The following is an 11,682-nucleotide window of genomic DNA, read 5'->3' as shown; positions in this document are numbered from 1 at the left end:
TCATCCTATGTAATTACTTAGAAGTAAATTACTAGGTCCAGCCTTCACTTAATGAGAAGGAATTATATAGAGGTGCGAATACCAAAAACTGGGGTGCATTTGGAAAATGCCTGCCTCATTTTCATCAAGGTATATTTAAGTTTTCACAGAACATTTACTATGCACCATCTCCTTGTTAGTTATCAAGTTTGTCTGCTGATCCCAAGCAATGTGAGGTCTATTTAGATATTTCAAAGATATAAAATCAAGCAAGTGATACATACAAAAATTCCATTATTTCACAAACACTTCTATTGAAACATAAATTCGGAGCTGACCATAATGATTGCAATAAAAATATGATGTTTCCTTTTAGCAGGATAGAACGAGAAAAAACTAACCAAGTAAGGTAAAAGTCATACAAAAGGCCAGCTTTCTCAATTTCATGCCATCTTCAAAGCCATGGAGCCTGGAGAGGGGAATCTCTCATGGTACTATAAACTACACACATGTATATATTTATCTAAATAAAAAATAATGATTGCTTTTCTAGTGTTTTAAGACCAATTGTTGCATACCACTCTAACTGTACAACAGAATATTGTATTTAAATACCTTTTTATATGACTTTTTGAGTTTCCACAAAATTTAAAGTGAACAGGTAGTTCATTTTGTTAGAGCTCCTGAAATATTTCAGTTAATGAAGGAAATATAGGTGGACTCCAATTTTTCTATTTCTATGCAATCTTAATTTAGCAATGTAACACTGTATGTGTGGTAGAGCACAAATTTTATCTCTATATTGCCCTAAGTACATTCAACATTTGACCCACATAAATGAAAATAGATTTACTGAGAAAATACATTATAACCTTCAATACAATCAAAAAATAAATCAAAGGGTACTTTAACAAACTCAACTGGAAATGTGGAATGCACAGATTCTAGTGGAATGCACCACCTGTAATTTATACTAGGTCTAATAGTTCTTTGGATTTGAAGACAGTTTTTAGTTGGAATTAAAAGTATATGAAATTACAGAATCTAGCAAGATCAAGTATTTCACAGTAAAGAATATCATAGAAAAATGATTTAGTACAGATTTCTGCAGCTTTCAATAGGAATAGCTTTCAGTTACATGATCCAGGTAGAATCTGTTGCCATCTCATGCTTAATCTGCAGCTCAGGGCAGATAAGCATAGAACTAGTGTGCGATTTTGATAGCAGAGTCAAATTAGTGACCAAGGACAGCTAGATCTCTTGAGTAGAGGCTTATTGACCACAGCTTTCTGCTTCTCTTAGATCTTTTATGATTAGTTTTATATTTATTTGGCATTCAAAATAATCTCAAGCCATTTCAGTGCTGAACTCTTGGGATGAGTCTAGAATCAGTAGTTACTACAGGGTATGGGAACAGTCTTTCAAGTTAGACAAGTTGGTGTAATTTTAGAGGAGAATGTGCATGCCAGCGATTATAGGACCATAATAAATTTTGGAATCTTTTCGAATCTGACCAATGAATTTTAAAATCTGCTGCTGAATGTACCAGTTGTGTGATCTTGGTATACACCATGGCCATCTTCCTAGCATCAGAAGCTTCACTTCAACAATGCAACACATATAGATAAGGGGCTTCCATGTGGCTATACAAGATGGAAGTTTTATGATGGAGGAAATATTTGCCCTCTTACCTGAGGCAAAGAAATTCAGGAAAATATATAAAACATTGGTTTGGGACATCAAGGAAATGTAATCAAATGTCTCTGGAGAATAGGAAAGTGAGAAAGAAATCTACTTTTATCTGGGAAAATAATGAGTAATTATTATTTTATTTATTTTAGTTATCAGGTGGAGTAATTCAAGAAGCCAAATTAAATAAGCCAGCTTGATTTAAAAAGTTACATTGGATCATTCAACATTAACAAAGGATTGTCACTCACTGTCCCAGATGATTCTCCACAACTGTCCGATTATTTGGTATTTTGTTTCCAGAACTTTTTTTTTAATTTTAGTATGAAACCTGAAGAACATGCTTGGAACTAAATGTAAAATGTATTTTGTGTCCTATTTAGAGGGAAAGGAAACAAGATAATTGAGGCAAGTGTGGAAGGGAATGATGCTATTGAAATCCAAGGCCAAACTATAAAAACAAGTAGTATCTGGCCTTGTTTGTTCATTTATCAGTCAACATAAATTTACTGAATTTGTTCTTTGCTTGGGCTTTAACAATGTAAGGGTTACTTAGTGTTGCAGAATCTTTGGTTTATCATGCAACTGAGTGGCATAAGCCAAAAGTATTTCCTCAAAATTTAACAATATAAACAAAAGTAATCAATTAGTGTACCAGCAGCAATCAAACAAAGGGCAATGAAGGAGGCAGGTGTACCCTCACACGTGACTAAACCAGTCAGGTTCACTCTAGGTGAATTGGGCTGGTATGAAATAATCACACAGAGACAGAGGAAAGACCTTTTTCTTGGGGTTCAGCAATGGCTCCTCTGCCCCAGCTCCCACAAGGGAGGCAATGGAAACTGGGAGAGGGAGAGGGAGAGGGAGAGGGAGAGGGAGAGAGAAAAGGAGACCCACACCTGAAGTGCTATTTATTGAGGGGAAGACACTCAAAATTTCCACCCAAATGAGGCAAGGGATTGGGTGTCAGGGGGGTGTAGCCCAGTCCCAAGGGTGATGCTCACTCCCAGAGCTTCACTCCCCTGCAGAGTGGAGGTGAGGCCCACCTGCTTTCACACACAGCAGAGGCCAATTACACTTCAGTTGCTCAAGGCTAAGGGTGCTCAGCCCCTATGTGGCAGTTCCCAATGCAGGTGGAGATATTCTTAATACACCTGCAGGTTTGGTTAGAGACAGTGGTCTGTGCTGCCTCATAATCCCCCCCCATAGTCTCCAAAACCACACCCCTTTGTGAAGAGTAACTAACATGCATCCAAGGGAGCAAATATTTCCCTGTCACTGCAAGGTGACTGTGTTACCAGCTATGATAACAGCTGCAGTCAGAGATTCTTTTGTATCTAATTTAGGAAAGAAAGGCAAGGACACCCTCTGTGAAGTCTGAGCCCCCACTCACTGGTAATTCACCATAAGCTCACACAGAGACAGGCACCCACCCACCTACAAAAGAGTCCACACGTATGTTTTTCTCTTTAAATAAGGTGGTTGGAAACTGAGAAATGTCTGCCAGTGAGAGAAATGATGAAAGTAAATTCAAAGCAGGTACAGCAACCTGGTAAGAGCCTCTCTGATAAAATTGATGAATCCACATTTGCAGGCTGAATTCAAAATAAATGACTAGATAAAAAAAAATAGACAAAATACATGTTTTATGCAACGTGAAGGCTGACATCACTGAGAACTTGAGAGGATAGCAATTTATTCTGAGGAAATGGAGTGTAGTTGGTGAAAGAGCATTTACTACATGAGCAGAGAAATGGAGGAATCCCCAGGGTCAACCTGGGAGCATTTCTTACAATCAGAAAAGCTCTCTTATCTCAATCCTTCCAGTCTGAGCCACTAGGGCAGCAGGTCACAGGTAAAAGCAAAGAGACTCACCTTTTGGGCTGGGGTGGTGGTTCCATGGTAGAGCACTTGCCTATCATGTTTGAGGGACTGAGTTTGGTTCTCAGCACTGCATATAAATAAATAAAATAAAGGTCCATTGACAACTAAAAAATATTTTTTTAAAAAAATCCTCTTCTTCCATGGGAACTCTGTACAGAGCACACAGTAATGTGACTGTGGGAAATGAATGGTAACCAAGGAGAAAGATAAAATGGAAATATGTAGTTCAAAGAATGTTATATAATCTTATATTATATATTTTAGACAAAGATGTAGTCCATGAATAATATTCTTTATGGTGCTGCTTAGTACAAAAAAAATAGAAAATGGCACAAATTAAATAAAACAAGTCTTCAAAATTAAAATGTAATTAAGGTGAAATTGAAAGTGACTCCAGCTAAAGTAATGACTTGAGAAGTGGTACAGCAGCACCCTGGCAGAATAGAAAGTTTGAGAAAAAGTTAGGGGCACATGATGGAAACCAAATGACTGATCAAGAGTAAGAATTCACAGGGCCACCATGATTGAAAGATTTAAGGTAAAATAGTTTCAGTTAATTAAAACAAATGCAGTTTATAAAATTAAAGTGAATTCTACCAAACAACATCCTTAGCAAATGCCAAAACATCAATTGGAAAAAATTTTCAAAGATCAAAGATCACATTTATAGAAATGAATATGTATGTATAGATTGTAAATTTTAAGAAATAACTGATTCTTCCCATTGGAAAGACAAATGGAAATGTGAACACAGGAAAAAAAAAAAGAAAGGATAAATACTATATGGAACAATTAACTCCAGGTTGTCTAGGAATGCTGTTACTGAGAAAGGTAAAAAACAGCAGCCTGATCTTAAAGCATTTCAACTGGAGATGATGGGTATTAACAACCATGAAGTCATAATGAAGAGAAAGTGTTAAGGAGAACCAAACACTGCCTTTCCAAACATGAGAAATATGAAAGCATACAAGTGGCCTGTTTTTGTTGGCTTTTTGGTCACAGTGACCAAAAGATCTGATAAAAGCAAAAAGGGAACATATATTTGGGCTCAGGGTTTTAGAGGCTCAGTCCGTGGTCTGCAGTCTCTGTAGCTCTGAGCCTGAGGTGAGGCAGAAGGTCAGGGAGGAGGGTGTAGCGGAGGAAAGCAGTTTGGGACAGAGTAACCTGGGAGCAGAGAGAGAAAGAGAGAGCGAGAGATCCCCTAACCAGGGTCAAACTATAAAACCCAAAGACGCCCCCCCCCCCACCCAGGCAGTGAACTACTTGAGCCTGCCCACCTTATCTGCCTATAATTACTGCCCAGGTTATCTGTATCAGTTGATGGATCCATTGATTAGACTAAGGTTCTCATAATCTAATCATTTACCTGTGAACATTCTTGTGTTGTCTCACACAAGCTTTTGGGGACTCCTCCTATCTAAACCAGAGAATGGCCTCTCTAAACAGACAAGCATCGATTAAATGAAAAAAAAAATGCTGCCAACTAAACAAGGAAAGAAGACCTCTGTAAAGGACGACACAAATACAGCAGAGTGTACTTCATTAAAGCCAGATTGGTGCTAATTACATAATTTGTTCAAATTTAATTTAAATTTTAATAAAGCCAAATTTCAGGAAAAAAAAAAGTTACACTAGAAACAATTCAAACCAAACCACTGGGTTTGGCAATAATTCACTGAAGCCTCTGGAAGAACCAGATTATAAAACACAGGTTAATCAATATACAGCAAGTATAGACATTGGGATGGGAAGGGTAAAACTTTTTTTTTTAAGGAACATGGATGGCAGAATTATGCAGGTTTGTTTCTTGTTCTGTGGTTGAGACATGAGCATACATGTAGGCTGGGCAGACACAGAAAATGAATGGATAGATTGAAACTATTGATGAAATGAGAGCTGGTAATTAGAACAAAAGTTCAAAAGAGTGTGGAGTAGGGTGGAAGTGTTGAAGAGATGTCTTCGGACCCCTCTTTAACCAATTTAACCAGTCAAGGAAACAGGCAATTAAGGCACTGAATGGATCATCCACATAAAAGGAAACAAATGAGGCTGAATATGGCAGGACCCAGCTTAAGCTCAAGAAGTCCACTAGCCATGGACCATCACTTCCAGGATTATAGGGAACTGCTGAGAGTTAGAAAAGAACAGGAATCTGGGGTCCTGCAGGAAGGAGGAATCTGTTCCCTCAATGAACCTGAAATTAAGCACCAAAATTAGGAGCTTCAGGAGACTTTGAAAGTGAGGAGTCAAAGGAATGCACCGCAGACCTTCCAGGAAAAGAATTCATCTTAAGGTAAAGACAGGATTGAGTTCCTGAGGTGAGAGTGGAGGTGGGGGAAGGCCTTTTGAATGTAGATCTAGAGGCCATGGAATTTACTAATAAGGGACGACACTTCCACAGGGCTCCAGGGAGTTAAGTGAAGGTAAAAGGAATGGACAGGGAATCTGAAGTTTAAGAATATAGAGTGAAGAGGGAAAGATAAAGGGGAAATTCCCATTTCAATGTCGGTCAAGTCTATCAGGATGTGAGGATTCAGATAGAACTGATCTCTAAACATGCTTTAGCCAAAGCATAGGTTGAGACCTCAGGACAGTTAGCAGGAGAGGCTCAGGGGCTGCTGTTTGGAAATGGAGAAAAAGCACCTCACTTAGGATTTACGATGGCATTTCTCTTCTGAGAAATACTAAGTCAGAAACTGTCAGATTCAGATAATTTGGCTAATAATGTCTCTAAATAAAATAGATGATTTAAATAAATAAAAAGTTTGCCAATCATATGAGGATCAATCTGATAACATATATAGAAGGTGTTTTATACAAAAGGAATTGATTCACTAAATTTGTGTATGAAAACGGTAAATGGTGAGTTTAGGCTCCTAATTCTGAGAACAGTTAATGGGAAGGGTGATTACTAAGAAAGTTGGAGGCTTAGGTCTTGATAATGATATCCTTCATAATTCTAGATCATTTTCCACTTATGTAAGTCATATTTTCTCTGTATGCTGTAAAGAAAAATCTGATTTGGTTCATAGACAATTACTACATTGACTACCTCATTTTGGACTGCCCTTGTGCTGAACAATTAATTATACTTTCACATCACTATGCTTACCAGGCAAAAAAGAATTCCTTTCATTTTAAAAATAAATGAAGGCCACCTTTTCTGAAATAGTTCTCTGAAAAACCAAAAAATAAACTGGTCTGGGAAACTTATCATTTTTGCAAGGTAACATAACAAAAATATAGACTGGCTTTTATCTCCATTGTTTAGTTACTTATAGTCAATTTCATAATTGATTGTCAAATTAGATCTCCATTTTTTAAAAAATCACATTTTAATAGATTTTTCTTAGCAGGATTTTCAATTTGGGACAACTCTATGAAAACAAACAAGAAAACCAAACACCTGGGTTTGGGGCTGACCAGTACAGCTCTCACAGTTGGCAGTTTCCCCCTGGCTAAGTGACCTGAAGGTTTGAGTAGTTGATCTTTCATTCACTGAAATCTTGGCCAGTGCAATGTGAAGCCTCTCTGCTTGCTATAAGTCAAAATGGCATCCTTTAGCTTGGCTATTTTTAATGGATTGAATTGCTCTTGCTGGTTTATTCTTGCCTTTTTAAAATTTAACTTTAGAAAAGTATTCTAAATTAACACTAAATTTTTTATTGATTTTTCTGCTCAATTAGACAATAAGTATTCCTTTGTTTTTACTTTATGACTTTTTTTTTTAATGATTAAAGTTTTTCTATCAATACCATGCTTTTAAAATCACCAATTTCTTGTCAACTTTCAGGTATGTAGGCAGTTTTTATTGTCAATTCTATAATGCTACTTTGAAAATCATAAAATACTATTACATGATTTCTCTATTAGAAAATTAATTTCACATCAGGGGAACACATACACTCAACATCCCTGTTTCAATTATTCCTGATTACTCCAAATAATTTTAATTAACAAATACAGTTAGTTTCATATTTCTCCTTAAGAGATATATTTTCCTGATTTTTCCTCTAAAAATAATCTTTTTAGCTATAGATTTATCCTTTAAAAGATTTTGGTCTCTGAATTTTATCTACAGAAAATTATTTTATATGAGTTTTTTTCCAGTTATATAATTTTGAGATTAACATTTAAAACTGTGGCAAATAGAAGTAGCATCTTAGAAATTTGTGAGATAAAATAAAATGAAACCTGTGACCTATGAAAAGCTGAGAAACATGTCTACTTCCTATTTCCTAACTACTGGTTCCATTTTCTAAAAATATAGTGCTGTGTGGAACAATACTATGACACAATAATAACCCACAAGTATATTACCAGTCAAGCTGTCCCAGGCCACCAACAGTAACAGTTATGGGCTGAACTGTGTCCATCCAAAATTCATATGTTGAATTCTTGACCCTCAGTACCATGGGATGTGAGTACATTCTGGAATAGGATCATTAAGTATGTAATTAAGTTAAAGATGCGTCCATTAGGGTCAGCTTTAATTCAGAATGACTGCTATCCTCAGAGGAAAAACAATGAGAACACATAAAACACAGCAAAAATGTGCACCCACAAGGGAAGCCCATGTGTGGACACAAGATGGTGACCATCTACTACCCCAGGAGAGATCTCGAGGAAAAGAAAAAAGAAACACAAAGCTGTAAACACCTTGATCTTCGACTTCCAGCCTCTGGAACTTTGGAAAATGTTTTCTGTTGTTGAAGCCAACCAGTCTGTGGTACATTAAAACACAATGAAAATAAACTAAAACAAAATGATGTTTTTTGTTTACATGATTTTAAAAAATCTATTTACATTAGACAGGTTGAAACAAGGGGAAAGGAATGGGGTAGGTGGGGATAGGGTGCGTGTGTGGTAGAAGGACCACTGCAGCTAAGTTGACATGTTATCCACGTGCCCTGTTTTCTCCTTTTTTGCCTCGTCACTTACCTTGCATCATTGTGCCAGTAAGGACTAGGGAAGAGGATTGATCAAGGGGTCTAAGTAATGGAGGCTGCCTGGGACCAGCAGGCACACTCACTTTATCACAGGGAAACCAGGACTTGGACATCTGGTCCCATCAATTAGCTGGCTTTTATTGGTGTTTCTTGAGTAAAAGTTACTTTAGGCAAAAATTATTTCCACTTAGAGGTGGTTGATTTAAAACATAAGATCTCTGAAGTGGTCTCATATATTTCATATGCAAAGAGCACATCATGAATATGAGGGCCTCTGGGGCCTCTCTGAGGCACTGGTACATTTTCAGTGCATGTGTCTTGGTCTTCCCCTTCATATCTATGTTAAGAGCAATTCACAATTTGCTTAATTTAGCCTATCAATTATTACTTTATAATATCTTTATACTCTATATAAATTATGCTTCTGACTCACAATTTTCTTAACATTTTATTGGTGCATTACAATCATACCTAACAGTGGGGTTCATTATGCCATATGTGAATATGTATATAACATAATTTGATCAACCTTATTTCCCAGTTACTTAGTTTCATCTACCCGTCTTATTTTCTTTCCTGTCTTCTAAAAGATTTCACTATTCTAACATAGGACAGTAATTACATAGTAAATATAGAGTATGCAATTTCTAAGATAGATACAGAATAAAATTTCAACACTGTTTTCTTTTTCTTTTGATTATTTTTCATGATAATTTTAAAATGAGAAATTATAAAAGTAATTGTTCTGAAGTCCTATTGCTCTAATGGAGGCTGTGATTTTAGCTAAGTGAACAGAAATAAAGAAATGTTTGAAGTTCTTCAGAAAAGTTAGCTATGTAGATGCATGGAGTCATACATTCAACATTTAGTAGTTTAACGCCTACAATCCAAAGGTTTGTAAAAGGTACTATTAAAGAAAAATAAATGAATTAGATATAATCTCTTGTTTCAAGTTTGGCAGAGACACTGTGACAAATTCATCACAAAATTTCCTCTTCCTCAGAAATCAGAGAAGGATATATTTCCCAGCGTCTACATCATTTATGTTGGAGTCAAATGAATGAGTACTGACCAATGAATTGTCAGCATAAGATTAGACATGAGATACTTCCAGATGTGGATCTTAAAAAATATTCTGCATAACAATCTACTGTCTCTTACTTTTCTGCAAGTCACTTTACAGTCTTCTGAGTGCAGAGACACAAGACTGAAGCATCCTGGATTCTCAAGTCAGTACTTGAGAAAGAGCTACTTAGGAGACCTGTGGTTTGAGACATAAATAAAACTTCTAATGTTAGCAACAATTACCAATAGGTATTCCAATGTAACATAGAAATTGCTGTGCAGTAATTCACTATAGAAAAAGTGCTGGAGAATTTAATGTAGGAAGATTGCTCTTCAAGTTAGAGACCATCTAATAACACATAGAAATGTCTTTCAGATGTGGATTTGACAGATTTGGAGATATGGAATTGAGTTAAAAGGTGTTGGAGCAAGTTAACAACTTGAATACAGGCTGTATGATATAAGGAGTGAAATTTTTATTGAGGCTTCCATAAGCCCAGTTGGTCAACTCGAAGAAGACATGGTTGGAAGTTGCAAATATATTATACATTTCCAGAGTATATTTTTTGTTTAGGATTTTTTTTAACATAAATGTGGAGATAGAATTTTTCAACCAGAGTGTCATGGTAGCAGATGTATGGTTACTGAAAATAATATATACCCTCTCCTCATGGACTATACACTTTGTGGGACCTTGTAGAAAATGAAAATTCAAAAACTGTCAAGAGGATAAAGATGCCTCCTATAGCAAAGTATTAGACTGAGAATGAGGTGTTCTCAGTAAGGATCCCTGTGGGACTGCACAGGTCAGGTCAGGTGCTCATGAACCATGTCAAAAAAGGACAACATTTTAAGTGGAGCTATAATAGCGTGTAATGTGTATAGATAGAAAGTATTCACAATTCTCAGAGAAAATAAACAATACTATTAATAAAAATTCTTTGATAAACCAGTAGGAATGGGGTATGTAATCACCAAGATGGAAACTATTGTGTAACACACATGTTCAAGAAGTGAAAAAATATGCATTTTCCATAGTTGTCTTCTCTTCTTACAGTGGGAGCAAAGTCCCTGACTTCCATATGAGGAAAACAAAGAAATATGCTGCAGGAATAAAGCAGAACCTGTGATTTTAACCATTATTTTAAAAAACTGATTTGGTTGATTGGCTGGTTGCTGAAATCCATTTTCAGTACTGTGTTCTGAGTGTCTCAACTGCATTCTAGTAAACCAGAAATTCTATAATATTCATAAGCCTTTCAGATCCCTATAAGGACTTAGTTTGATACTATAGGGTGTCCTAGATATCCTTATGTGGTTCCTTGGATAACGTTTTCAGTATTATCCTAATACAGAAGAATCTGTGTGGTTAGTTATCCTGACAGACAGAATCTATCTCTGCTAGGAAAAGAAAGTGTTGAGAGATGAATGTGTTTGCATTTTCTTCGTAATTTATAAGAGAATATTTAATTCTTTTTGTTTGCTTCTTTCTGTGGTAGTCTTGCCAAAGTGCATTAAGCATGAATCATGCAAAAAGTGAAAGATATAACCTGAGGTAAAATAAACATATATTTCCTCCATATGTCCTCCAACAATCACAAAAATAAATACAAGGTTGAGTATATAAATTGTTAAGGGAAAAAAATGTGTTCAGAGGAGGCATACTTTCAACTGAGAAAACATAAGAAATGCTAACACTTGTTGTTGTCATAATGAAAAGTCGCTTCTTTTTTTACCTTTTACATTAAAATCCAAGGAAGGCTAGCCAGTAGCCATGGCACACACCTGTAATCCCAGGTATTCGTGACTCTGAGGCAAGAGGATTATAAATTTGAGGCCAGTTTGGACAACTAGATAAATCCTGACTCAAAATGAACTAAGAAATGGACTGGGGTGTAGCCCAGTGGTAAAGTGACCCTGAGTTCAATTACCAGTAGAAATAAATAAATATCTAAGGCAAGAAATACAAAGAGACTTAGAAAGGAGATCAATGAAAGCTATTGACTACACATTCTTTGGGCCAGTTGATACTCATACTCTCAGGTCAGATAGGAGAGGCTTAGGAGTTATATGTCAAATAAAAACAAATGTGGATTTTGATAAAAGACTTTACCAA

The sequence above is a fragment of the Marmota marmota genome, unplaced genomic scaffold, assembly GCF_001458135.2.
Source record: "Marmota marmota marmota unplaced genomic scaffold, marMar, whole genome shotgun sequence".
In the NCBI taxonomy this organism is placed as follows: Eukaryota; Metazoa; Chordata; class Mammalia; order Rodentia; family Sciuridae; genus Marmota; species Marmota marmota.
Note: the sequence above shows the minus strand (reverse complement) of the source record.